This window comes from Pelmatolapia mariae, linkage group LG16_19 (genome assembly GCF_036321145.2).
Source record: "Pelmatolapia mariae isolate MD_Pm_ZW linkage group LG16_19, Pm_UMD_F_2, whole genome shotgun sequence".
Taxonomy (NCBI): Eukaryota; Metazoa; Chordata; class Actinopteri; order Cichliformes; family Cichlidae; genus Pelmatolapia; species Pelmatolapia mariae.
In genome coordinates, this window is record NC_086241.1 from 7,000,065 (window position 1) to 7,013,770 (window position 13,706).

Consider the following 13,706-nt stretch of genomic DNA (forward strand, 5'->3'; position numbering starts at 1 on the left):
ATGGTGAGCCTGACGCCTCCCGCGCGCCCCCAACGCGCTTTTATCCTCCTTGCGCACGCACATCGGCGCGTGCACGGAGACACTGCGCACCACGTGGTAAAGAAACTTTAACCATGTACCTTCTCACTCTCCTCCATCACCTCCTTTTCTTCTCCTCTATTTACATTCTCCTAGTCTTCTCCTCCTGGTTCTTTCTTCCTTTCCTTCTTTTCCAAGTATTCACCTCCTCCTCCACTTCTTCCGTTTCTCCTCCTCATCTTCATTCCCCCTCCTCTTCTCGTCTCAATTCTCTGTTCTCTTCTCCTCCTCCTCCTTTTTTATCTTTTAGTTCATCTCTTCGTCCTTTCTCCTCCTTCTGATTCTCAGTTTTCTTAGCTTCCTCCTCGTTGACCTTCTTCTTCTCCACCTAATTCTTCTTTTCCTCTTCTGGATCAAAGTTCTTCACCAGCCACTTCTCCTCCTCCTCCCTTTCCTAGTCATCTCTTGTCTCCTTCTTAGCTCCTGTCTCCTTCTACTTCTCCTTCTCAGTCTCCTACTCCTCCTTTTTCTTCTTCGCAAACTTCTCATCATCTTCATATTCTTCAACTCTCCCTCCTCTTCCACCTCTGGAATAAAGTTCTGCTTCACCAACTTCTTCTCATTGTTAGTAGTACTCACAGTAGTAGTAGTAGTAGTAGTAGTACTAGTAGTATGTGGATATTTTCTGACCTGTGTTCAGTCTCATTCATCAGCTTACTGACATAAATAATTAAAGTTTTTCACTCTTCCAGCTGCCTTAAATCCCTCTGATGGCTCCTAATAACAACAGTCTCATATTTATGGCTCATTATTAAACAGAAATGAGGCGATAAAGTGTCACAGATTTAGTGCTTTGACCTCCAGAGTCCCTACTCAGATTTATTCATCTCGTGAGTTATAGGAATCACTTCGCCAAAAGTTTTAGCTCCATTTCAGACTTTGACCCAGCAAATGATCCACAAACACTGGATCAGAGGTCGGAGGTCACAGGTACAGTTTGTGGAAAGCTTCATTCAAACTATGATAAAATGGCACCATCGGGCCACGTGTTTGACACCACTAATCTGAAGTTTGGTACAATCATACATGAACTTTTAAAGTGGTCTGTAAGTTGTCTGAGCTCCTACAAACTCCTGCTGTTAGTCACGTGTCATAAGATGGGAACAAACCCTGGATGATTAAACATGTGAGCTCCAGTTTTTGTGAAAAGACTGTAAAACTGTAAACAGAGGAGCTTTCCGGTTCAGTATTGGTCAGGCGAAGCAGCTTTCAGATGCTTTTCAAAGACAAATAAGCCTGTCTGTAGAACTCTGGGGGGTAACGCTGGATTTTCTTTTACAAATCCTACAGATGAATCAGTCTCCCGAGCGCCGTACATGGTGGGCTAATATTTCACATTTAGCTGAAACGTGGGTGAACTACAACAGCCCTCGTATCAACCTGTCCACCGAGAGCACAGAGCCGCACGGGGAGTAAGAGGATTTCAGTGCAGAACAAACCCAGATGAGGGCAAACTGCTGATCTGCAGCAAAGGCGGGTCATGCTTTGTCACCGTTTCCGGGTCTCAGAGGAGGGAGGCTTCAATCCTTGGTCTAAACTCCAGCAGTTTCACTTAGGCTCGGTGCGATCAACCCGTTATAATCTGTGTCTGTGGCGCATCGAGAGGCTGTTTGTGATTTACTGCGCTAATCTGCTTAATTGGAACTTGGATAATTGCACATTAAGACACAATTAAATGCTATGAATCCCTCCTTTGGTCGAACTTCGAATTAGCTGACGGTCATTTAAGTTACATTTTAAGGAATGAGAAGATTTACAGCGACGACCCAAGGAGGTTTTTACACAGAAATGAGACGTCCAGGTAGATAATTAAAGTGAAACCTCTCCAGTGTGAGAGGGAGAGACATAACAGGCAGCTGTTCAAGCTGTCGAAATGCTGAAAAATGGGTCCAAACTTCAAGAGGAGAAATTTTAAAAGCCATTAGTCCATGTGTGGGTTACAGGGGCGACAGTCTAAGCAGAGATACTCAGACCTTCATCTCACATGTTTCCTCCTCCAGGTTTGTGGTTGGATCGTTCATCGAGCCCCTCGTCTTCAGACTAGCAGCAGTAAATTTCATCCACTATAGAGTTATCAAACAGGAAAACTACCCCAAAATCTCAAATTTGTTCTTTGTATCAGGCTGTAAACATGTTTATCATAACATTAGAGTCTATGGGGACTGAATCACTGCTGGAGCCTCAAGTGAATCTCAGAAGAACTGCAAGTTTTGGCACCCGAGCCATTTCAAACGCCACAGTACAAGCTGAAGGTCATCGCTCGATGGAGCCAGCAGGACTGCATTTCCTCTGCTGCACCCAGAAACTCTGTCCATAAACAGAATCAGTAAAAATGAGTTCAAATTCATCCACTTCTTGTACTTCACTAAATTCGAGGCATCAGCAGTAAGTTTAGCCAAGTGTGCTGCAGCTCTAGTTTCTCTTTATGGCAGCTTCCGAGTATCCTAACATGACTGATGGCACACTGGGAGCCATTATGCACCGAGCCTTTTAAAACAGCAACACTAATCAAAGATGACCGGCCATCGGATCAGGAAAAAAGATCCCTCGGCGTGCATGCAGAGTGTGGTCAGCATCTTAAGAGCACAAGAAAACAAAAAGTCCAAAATGAACCCAATTTGCCTGTGAAATATGAGACTTTTGTGTCTTTGGGAAATGTTATTAAACTGGTTGCTGTGCATCAAGAGGAAGTCATTATGTCAAAAAAGAGGAAGACGCCGGGACATTCACTCTGACAGCTCAAACTGTGCAAGGTTACAAGAACCTTGATACTTCCTGAGCTGCGGGAATGTCCAATATTTTAAGTTTCTCTGCTGGCACCAGGCTCCACGGTTTACAGCTCCACATTCCCCCCACTCTGGATCTAATGGACCGCCCTTGACAGATGTGGTAACCGAGCAATGAGACACTAACACAAAATATTTCTCACGTGTTCCTGTTTCAAAAGTAACGTGCTGAAGAAGTGTGGACCTAAGCTGGGAACCTGCTCAAAATGACAAACAGACTCGACTAAGCCACAAATGCTGCAGTCACATGGACAGGATTTTAAATCCAGTCTGTTTGTTTCATAGTTCCAGCTCAGGCCAATCGCAGGGAAAACCAACAGCTTTTTCCTAAAACAATCACACAGTTAAATGAAAGAACAGCCTCAGAATCAGCTGGCATGGTTAAATCAAATATTCATGTTAAAGGACGGTGATTTTCTAATTTGGCAGTGTCGTGTTTTTAAGTTTCTGTTACTCTGGGTACATTCAAATAGTCCAAAAATAATTCTCTGACTTCCTTTTCCTAACCACTTTTCCTTGATTCTGATGGAAAATGTCATGAGGTCAAGGAAAAGTGTGAAGGACACTTGAGAAGTACTTAGGAAAGAGAAAGGCTGTGCCTGCATTTAAACTTGACTCCTTAATGAGATGCTAGATGTCTGCCATGCTGAAACTACAATTCTTAAAAAATGGACTACAAAACAACCTACTACATGCTAATGTGTTCTTACTCTGCTGTTTTATGCAGGTCAAAGGTTGGACGTTTTGAGAAGAAAAAGGAACATTTACTAATTTTGCTCCTCATAGTACTGAGTTTCAGAGCAGAACACACTTAGATCAGTTAATATTAGGGTTGTCAAACATAAGGCCCGGGGTCCAGAATTAGCTCAGTAAAGACTCTAAGCCACGGGATGGGTTTATAAATGTGAAAGAGGGCATACATTTTTAGATTAAATTTTTACATTTATTTTAACAAGTTTAGTTGTTTAATAAGTTTTGTAGCTTTAAAGGTTTTCCTGCTAATAAAGATGTCCACCATGGTCATTCATGCTAGACCAAAGCAATTAACTAATTAAATTACAGAAATCTTCCTGTTTTTTGTTTCTTTTGTGTGTGTGTGTGTGTGTGTGTGTGTGTGTGTGTGTGTGTGTGTGTGTGTGTGTGTGTGTGTGTGTGTGTGTGTTTTTACAATGGGTTCACACAGAAATTGATATTTTACAGGATATTCTGAGCAATGAGCTACTGGAAACCTTTCTGTAATTTATCTGTAAATATTTCTTAGATCTATAGCTCAAAGAGTCATGCGGACAGATTTCTTTCTTTTAGTACAACAGCATTTATCATGCAGAAAAATACTGGCAGCCACCAGTGCTCAACCTCCTAATAGATAAATCTATGATATCAATTTTAAAATCCTTTGTCACTTTGTTCTCAAGTTATTGCATTCGCAAGACTTTCAGAAAGCTTGCCCTCTGAGGTCACTGAGATTCAAACTCATCTGAGATTTTTTGCAGATACTCGTATGGCACCAATTTAAGAAGACTGGTTATTCTACAGAAATGTCCAATTTTGGGATGCCAAGATATTTTTAAATTTATTTTATTTTTCTTCCTTTTTACATCTATCACATGCACCGCCTTTTTGTCACTGGTGTTACTCCTTTGGCAACTTTAAAGGCTTTTATGAAATATTATTTCCTCAATCTCATCAGCACATGTGGTCAGAGCCACAGATGAAGAATAATGGTGCAACACATCAGGAGATTATCAACCAGGATCTGATTATATGATGGTCATTTATTTGCTATAATAATTAAAACATTTGAAAACGTTAAAAATGAGTAATGACATCACATCACAACCCTTAAGTGTGACAAAATTCAATGTAAAATTATTAACACCTTTAATATGACACATTTTACTGCCACATCCTCTGCAAAGACAGAAACAGCACATCGGCACCAGAAAGCAGGGTTTTGCTATCAGTGTTGGGAAGGTTACTTTTAAAATGTATTCCACTACAGATTACAGAATACATGCCCCAAAATGTATTTTGTAACGTATTCCGTTACGTTACTCAATGAGAGTAACGTATTCTGAATACTTTGGATTACTTAATATATTATCATGCTTTTTACAACTACATGAATGTACTATTGCTGTGTGATTTATTACTATTACTGAAGGTCCGCGGCTCCGAACCGTAGTAAAGGGACCTCTGGCTAATATGTCGGGTTCCGTGAAAAATAGCTTTACTTTGTTGTCTGGGTCAAGTTTGTACGGTGGCCCCTAGAGACAAAGCACGTGCAAACTCCAAAACACATGCAAACTCCAAAACACTTGCAAACTCCAAAACACTTGCAAACTCCAAAACACATGCAAACTCCAAAACACATGCAAAATATAAAACACATGCAAACTCCAAAACACAACGGAAGTGCTCCAGGACGCTAGGGGGAGTGTTGAGCTCGATTTGCAAATGCGCTTCCCAGGTTGCCTAGCAACCATGATACTAACCGCTGGAAACGTGTCATACAACTTTGTTTGACAGAAATGAAGGAGAACATATTTTGTTCATTTGTTTGTTTGTTTCTACATGAGCTTTGTGTGATTTGATAAGTATCTGAGGCTGAGACCACAGGACAGTAAAACATGATTTTTGGGCTTCATTTCTGTACTGAACAGTCATTTAAGATTAGTTAGTAAATAACATTTAGCTAATGTTGTTCATGAGACTAAAGTCATATCACTTTGGTAATGTAAATATAATATGGCCAACATTATAGTTATTATATTAATCATTATTAGCTATTACAGCAGTGAACATGAACTCTGTGTCAAATACTGAGCCTCAGTACAGATTCAAGTTGCAATTATTTATATGTCTTATCACCTTAAATCTTCACTCAAAGACAAGTATCTTTGACAGTGCATATATAGGTGTATCATATATAAGAGACAAATGTTGTTCCTTCATTATGTTGGCATTACTAAATTTGGCTCATTGCTTACATATATTTATAAAAAGAAAATGTACGAGCTGTGATAACTGTTTCTGATAAAATGAAGAGTAGACTGATATATTGAATATTCCTTTATTGGGTGAGAAAATCAGACCATGTCATAACTGCTGTAAGTCATACAGAATAGATATCAGAGCCTTAAACAGGCTGACTTCTGCTAAATGGGTCAAACTGGGCAGAAAGTAAACAAACACATAACATCCTTATAGAATATGATGTAACACTATAGATCAACTTACCCCAGAATATATAAAGCATATAAACAATTACAGCAATATGATGCAACAAACACAGCAGTACTACTAATCCAAAATACTCAAAGCTTCATAGAACTGAAACAAACATTTATTTTTAGCTCCATTCTGCTGCTGATACATACTTTAGGTTTCTAAACATTAAACTTGTTGCTGCCTTTCATAGTGTGTAACCTGAAGGCTCTGAGTACTTTCTCCCACACTGAAAACACTGGAATGATAAAATTATTTGAACATTACCTAATAAGACTGATTCAGGACAGACAATTAGTTATGTTAAACTTTCCTAGCAGTCCTTGACAAACAGGGAACAGTCTGTCTATTCTCTCCATCTGTCAGCTGCTGCTGGCTCTTCCTCCTCCTCTTCCTCACACACGGCTGAGTTTGTCCTGGTGGATCATCAGGGGTGCAAAGCCTCACAGATGATGTGCAGCAGTGGGTCCCTCAGTCTGTCCTCACTCTGGACACTTGCAGTTGTCACACATGGACATCAAATGTGTGATAAGCTGCAGGATTCAAACACAAGTGTAACTTATAAATACATGTTCATACTTTTATTACACAATCAGAGAGAAAGAAAAAGAGAGAGAGTGCAGGACAGACAGACAGGTGACAGTCTCAGGTGTATACACTGCTACAAAACAGCACAAGAGAAGGAGGATTTAGTGTTTGTGTTATTACGAGTGCTAAACAAGAAGAGTTCCCAGATGGTACAGTGGATACATGTGTGACTCCTGTGACTGAAGCATCTTTCTTTCAGCTTAACGAGTGAACCATCAGCTCGTTCAAACACACGTTAAAGTCCGTTTGGCTCGACACCACCAAACAGAGGCAGCAATATAACATAGCTAACATTAACAGTGCAGTGAATCCTGCTTGTGCCGTGATATTCAGGACTGCAAACCGAGCAGCATCACTGACTTTCAACTTGTTGTGTTTGTGGATATATGATTGACTTTAATTATCCATAAAATCATCACATTCTCTGTAAGATTAAGGTCGACTATTGAACGGCGTATATTTTGAAGTAAAGGCTTTAAAACCAAGTTAGTACAAACATCGCTAATGTCACATAACTTTCCCGACATGTGGCCAACAGTAATGTTTTAATGTTCTTCATTATAAAACCATTTGCGCATAAATAAGTGACATAATATTCAGTACTTACTTTTGAAAGTTTACTCTTCGGCGGTTCCGCTTCCGCCGTTTTTTTCGGCAAAATTATCCACACCACCGCTGCACTATGAAATCTGGGATATGTTGGGCCATGAAGGCTACACCGACCCATCCTTAAAATTCCGGGAAATTAAGGACGCATTTGAGGGCCGCATTTCGAGCAGCCTTTGAATTGGGACAGCCTTCGTCGTGTCGCTGTGACGTAATCGGCCTTAAAATGTGGCCTTTAAGGCTGCAGACAGCCCAAATCCGGTCATTGGTACTTCCTGGCTTGTGTAGTTACTAGGTAACAAAAGCTCAACACTGCCCCTAGCGTCCTGGAGCACTTCCGTTGTGTTTTGGAATTTGCAAGTGTTTTGGAGTTTGCAAGTGTTTTGGAATTTGCAAGTGTTTTGGAGTTTGCAAGTGTTTTGGAGTTTGCAAGTGTTTTGGAGTTTGCAAGTGTTTTGGAGTTTGCAAGTGTTTTGGAGTTTGCAAGTGTTTTGGAGTTTGTACGTGTTTTGTATTTTGCATGTGTTTTGGAGTTTGCATGTGTTTTGGATTTTGTAAGTGTTTTGGAGTTTGCAAGTGTTTTGGAGTTTGCAAGTGTTTTGGATTTTGTAAGTGTTTTGGAGTTTGCAAGTGTTTTGGAGTTTGCACGTGCTTTGTCTCTAGGGGCCACCGTAAAAGTTTGAGACAGAGAGAGGCGTTGAAAGGCTGCTCCAACGGAACTTATTGTTTCGGAGGAAAACAGGAACACAGCGTACAGTCGAGTCTTAATAGCTTACTTACAACTGGGCTCCTCAGGCACTCTTCTTGGCTGCAGTGGTTATTATTATATTTACATGCTTCCAGCTCCCGTTTCTGCTCGATGATAACTCGTACTTTTCCATTCTCCTTTTTCTCCCTCCTCGCGCTCACAGACACATAACGGGTATGGCAGTCCATTCTCCCTGCAGCACGGACTACACTGCCCATGAGGCTACATTCTTTAGGGCTATGCCTGTAGCATTCTGCCTATTAGCTTAGCACAACAACAAAAAGGCGCTCTCTCACCCAGGAAACACACAGTCGCAGAGAGAGCGCGTCACCCTGTAACCATGGCAACCATAACGCCGCCGCCTGGAACAACAGAACATAGCAGTCAAACAAAACCCAAACAGGCCTGACCCGCGACAATATGAAACAGGAAAATACCGCCGTGTAATCCATTTATTTAAACAAAGTAACTGTATTCTAAATACCACCTTTTTAAACGGTAACTGTAACGGAATACAGTTACTCATATTTTGTATTTTAAATACGTAACGGCGGTACATGTATTCCGTTACTCCCCAACACTGTTTGCTACTTAGTTTAAGGTTATTTAGTTCCCTTGAGTACTTTAACCTCATTAGTGTTTTATTGTTTACTTTTGGTAGTTTTAAATGTACTTTTATTTTTTAAAACCTCACATTAACAGCAGTGACAAAATTACATAATAAAATATTAGTATTCTATGTTTAAAACTGTACGTAAGCGAAGTACTTGTGTAAGTAAATGTACTACCCTAGTTGGTTGTGGCAATGGGAGGGTCAGTGCCAACCCCAGCACCCCACTCTAGACTCACCCCTGATACTTTATAGTTATACTTTTGCAGCAAAAAAGATTTCCGCAGATTTCCACTGCTGTGAACAAGATTCCTATAATAGCTCTGTCCAAGACTCAGGATGTCCTCACCTGGTTGGAGGAAAACTAAAAATGTGTGATTAAAAGCGTGAAAACTGGACAGAGAACAGTATGAGGCAGCAGTGTGGTGGCACTGTGTGCTGTAGGTGTTGGGTTTGAGTTAAAGGGGATTTAGAGTTCAGAGAATAAACCAAACCAGATGGCCTGAGACCTCAAATACCCAAATGTTACCCACAGCCAGAGTGGGGGTGGCTGCATGTGTGCATGGTTTTATTTGAGCCACTTTCCTGTTTTCTTTTTTATGCCAGCATCATCTCCCATCAGCTATATGCACATAATTTGTATTAACAAAATAGATTTCTGTGGAAACATAATGTGGGCCAAACCGTTCAGTGTCATTAATATCAATCAAAGATAAACCAGAAACATTTTGTGAAGTTACTCGCTGTCCTGCTGAGAGGTCAGGCACGGTGTCAAGACTTCATCGCAACTTTGATTCAAGATTTGACGAGATCAAAAGACTCTTTAATGCCAGTCCAACAGATTTCAAAAGCTCAAAACGCATGATTGTGTTTATAATGATGGTCCTGCAGCAACATTAATTATGATAAGAGTGGTTTCAGTTTCAGTCTAAATCTTTAAAAGAAAAGAAGTAAAGGGAACCTGTTGTGCCGTTTCTTATTTCCTTTCATAGACATGCTCCGTTCTAGTGGTGGATGATCGCATTGTTCAGCCAGAGTTTGAACAATGAGGTTCAAATAATTCCTGAGCGCTAAAACAGTCCGTAGACAGCCGGAAACACTCATTTTATCAGTTTTTTAGATTTGGATTACGGAGGTTTCTCATGTAATCTCATTCAGCTCAAATAAATTGCATTTTTAAAATGCCAAATGAAAACAGCAATCCTATAATATTCCAGAGAAAACCCCAGCAATTAGAATCCTAATCCCCTCTGAGCAAACACTTGGTGACAGTGGGAAAGATAAACTCCTTTTTAACAGGAAGAAACCTGTCGGCAAATACGCGATAACTGCTTAGCCCAGTGGTAATAAAAATTGAAACGCTTTACTACCAGAAATGTAAAAGGTTTGTCTTCAAACAGCACTGCAGCCTGTATGTTTTAAAAGGTGTAACTTTTACTTTGAAGGCAAACAGTTCCCATTTCCAGTTTGCGTTGTACTTTTCACGCTTTCACTGCAGCTTGGAGAGTAGGAACAGATGGGGGTCACCGGCAGGCATGTGGGCTTGCATGATCGGGACTTTAAGGAAATGCTCATTTCTTTTGCTTATTTTTTTCACACTTGGCTAGCAGTTTCCAGATTGTTGCAGACCAGTTTCTAAGCCCAGGCCTTTTTGGTCGATCTTACACTGTCACCACAATTGTCACATATGCAAAATGACGAACTTTTTTTTTTTTTGCCTGTCCCATTTGGCTCTTTTGCCATCAGAATTATTGTTTAAAGGTGAAGAAAGATGCCCAACGGATTTACTTTACCAAATGGACCATCCCAGCCTTGCCATAATGGCCTATTTGAGTCACCTTTTATTGTTTATTTTTATTTTATTTTCACTTGCTAAATACGGGACAGACTTGACTGGGGAAAAGAAAGGGGAGAAAGAAAGAGGGAAAGAAAAACAGCGGGGAAGAGGGACGGGGATAAAGGGCAAAAAACAAAAACCAACAAAATAAGCAGACAAAAAATACATATATCGATCACCTGGATCACCTGTTGAGAAAGAAAAAAGAGAAAACAAGCAGAAGAAAAAAAAAGAGCAACATAATAAAGAACATCACGATGATCTATGGGAATATAACAATAAATACTAAATATTAAACATTATTGTGCAGCACGTAAGATCGACAGCGCACAGTGGGCTTTGAGGTAGGAGCCAAAAAGGGTGTAGTTTGTGTGTGTGAGCACCCGTGTGTACACCTGTGAGCATGAGCGCGCTTGTATTTAAAAGGTTCCTTCATGTAATGATCTGCCAGAGGGTGTTGGGAGCCACTGCCCCGTCCTCCAGGGCATGAAGCAGGTATGGAGGAGATCAAAACTCCAGACATCCAGAGGCCCCCAGAACACAAGAGACCAAGGAAGACCAACAGAGGGGCAGCCGCACCGCTATCCCAGAAAGAGCTGAGGAGAGTCCCAGATGAGGGGTCACTCAGCAGCCGCGGAGCAGAAGCCATGGGGGGGTTGCAGTGACGTGCCCGTGAGCTCCGCCGGCAGCCAGCTGTGCCAGAGTGACAAACAACTTCATGGTTAGTGGTCACATCTCTTCAAAACCTCATTATATCAGTAATACAGTCATCTCAGGATGTTTGCAGCTTGTACAAAATATTTTTTTATTAATAATTTTATATCTATGGACAGTTTCTTCTTAATAATAGACAGATCCTTTTGGAGGTCATTAAGGCTTAAAGTCAGGGGCATGGCCTGACACAGCTATAAATGGATCATCTCTATACTGTGTTTGTGCTGTCGGTGCCTTTTGGATAATTTCTAATGCAGTTATCAGAAGAATAATATACCTTGTTGTGCAGTTATTTGTACTAACAGACTGTTAAGAAGTCTGTGCTCCTGTCGTGCTGAGAGAAATTCTAAGATTTTATTTGGATGTTATTTAGCACAGGTATCTGTGTTTATTTATTGCTTTTGAGCGTTTTATGGAGACAGCTGGTATCAAGCTGTCTAGCATTCATTAGTTGAAAACTCAGCGCTTTCTCCTCTCATCCAAGTCTATTTCCCAGGCTCCAGAAACATCCAACATGACCAAAATGCTAAAATTGAATCTTACAAATGTGGCGTAAAGAAACCAGGTGGGGAGTTAATAATGACAGCAACCATCTTTCTATACAGTAAACTGAATGGCTGTGAAAAATGAGATAACTCTGGATTATTTTTGAAGCAGGCTGCATGTGTAACATAACTCCATATGTTGCAGTAAAAGTATCTGTTCATTATTAATCATAAGCTGTACTGTACTCTTTATTTAAGAAACATATAAATGCCAGTTTGATAAGGATCATTCCTCATTTGACTTTGTATTTTCATTTTCATGTGAACACAATGTTTGGATGCCCAGCAGGAATTTGCTCCCAGCTTGAGAAGCTCTGCTCCAGCGCCTGTGACATGTTGGTTGGCTTTCTGCAAACTGTTTACTTTTTTATTATTAATTTATTATATTCAAACTGTTTCTGTTGTTGTGAGACAGTTAGAAAAGTAAGCTAGACTCAGATGGCTGAATTGCCTCTGCAGGGCTTCCACACACAGAGCAGAGTTAACACTGAGATATAAATGACACCATAAGGGTGTACTTCAGTCAGAGACAGTGGGTATAATGATGATGGCTATCACAAATCTCTGGGTTGTGCTTAATGTACTTCAAACGTTTTTTTTATTTATTTATATTTTGTGGCCCTGTGTTCTTTAGACCAACTGTACAGCTGTTGCAAAGGAGGACACTATCCAGGAGCCACGTGGATCTCATTCTGAACATTCATTCTGCTCCAGACCAGAAGCCTGTGCTACAAAACAGGATTAGGTGCTTATCCAGGTAACCCTGAAAAATGAAATTCGCAAGCAATTTTAAATCAGTGTTATTGTTCTATAAGGATTAATACATGATCCTAAACAGAACACTCAGTAACTAATTACTGATTACTTCCCCCAAAAAGTAATCCAGTTACTTTACTGATTACTTATTTTCAAAAAGTAATTAGTTACTTAGTTACTTTTTAAAAACATGATTTACAACCTGAATAGGTAATAAAGCAATAGATCTTTCAGCCCAATTCTCCTTTTTCTGCATAATCCATCATATAAAATGTAATCAAATGAAAAAGTCTCTTTTTAAAACTTGTTTTATTAGTTTTAATCTTTTAACTTTATGCATCAAGCAAAAATTAAATTATATGCAACATTCTCTGACTGGAAGAAATTTGTTTAACATTTAAACCTATTTTTTGCACATTCCAGCACATAAAATAAAATAGGTTTTTGTGTTTAGACTCAGTCTTTCAAATAAATGCAAGTGAAACACAGCAGAAAATAAATAAAATTCAAAGACTCAGCGGTCCTGTTGCTCTATTTTCACCTGTATAGCAGGAGTGGGGCAGGCAGATGTTTGCCCTAGTGCAGGTGTGTCGCAGCGGTCAGTGGAAGAATCTGCGAGTTTTTCTGTGAATTTCCCATTCCGAGGCAGCGTACTCGGTGCTTGCTCGGAAGTTTAGGGGGTTTTTTTGCTGTAAAAAGAAGTTTTCTTCCCACGCACTGTACAGCAGACGCTAATGTTTTTGTCACTTTTTACGGAATCAAACTCAAAGTAAGGTCAGTACTTCCACGCGTTAAACGCTGCGCGGTCATACTCTCTCCCGCACTCGATATATTATCCATTGCTGATCTGCACACAGCTGTTGCCACGAACGTCGCACTCGCTTATGTCATTGTCATGAGACACTCTCGCAAAAAAAATCACGGCTTTAGTAACGCAGTGTGCTTACGGGAAAGTAACAGTAATCTAATTACCTTTTTTGCAATAGTAATCCCTTACTTTACTCATTACTTGAAAAAAGCAACGTGTTACTGCCCATCTCTGTTTACCACACATCAAATTTGTGCACACACTAATATTTTAAAAGTTAAGAATAAATACTAAAACATGATTCAGACCGTTAAACACCAACAGGCCTGAAGCTGAAAGAATAAAACTGTCTCACACATCTAAATCTTAGTTTAATGGAATAACCATTGTAATCTGTCAGCT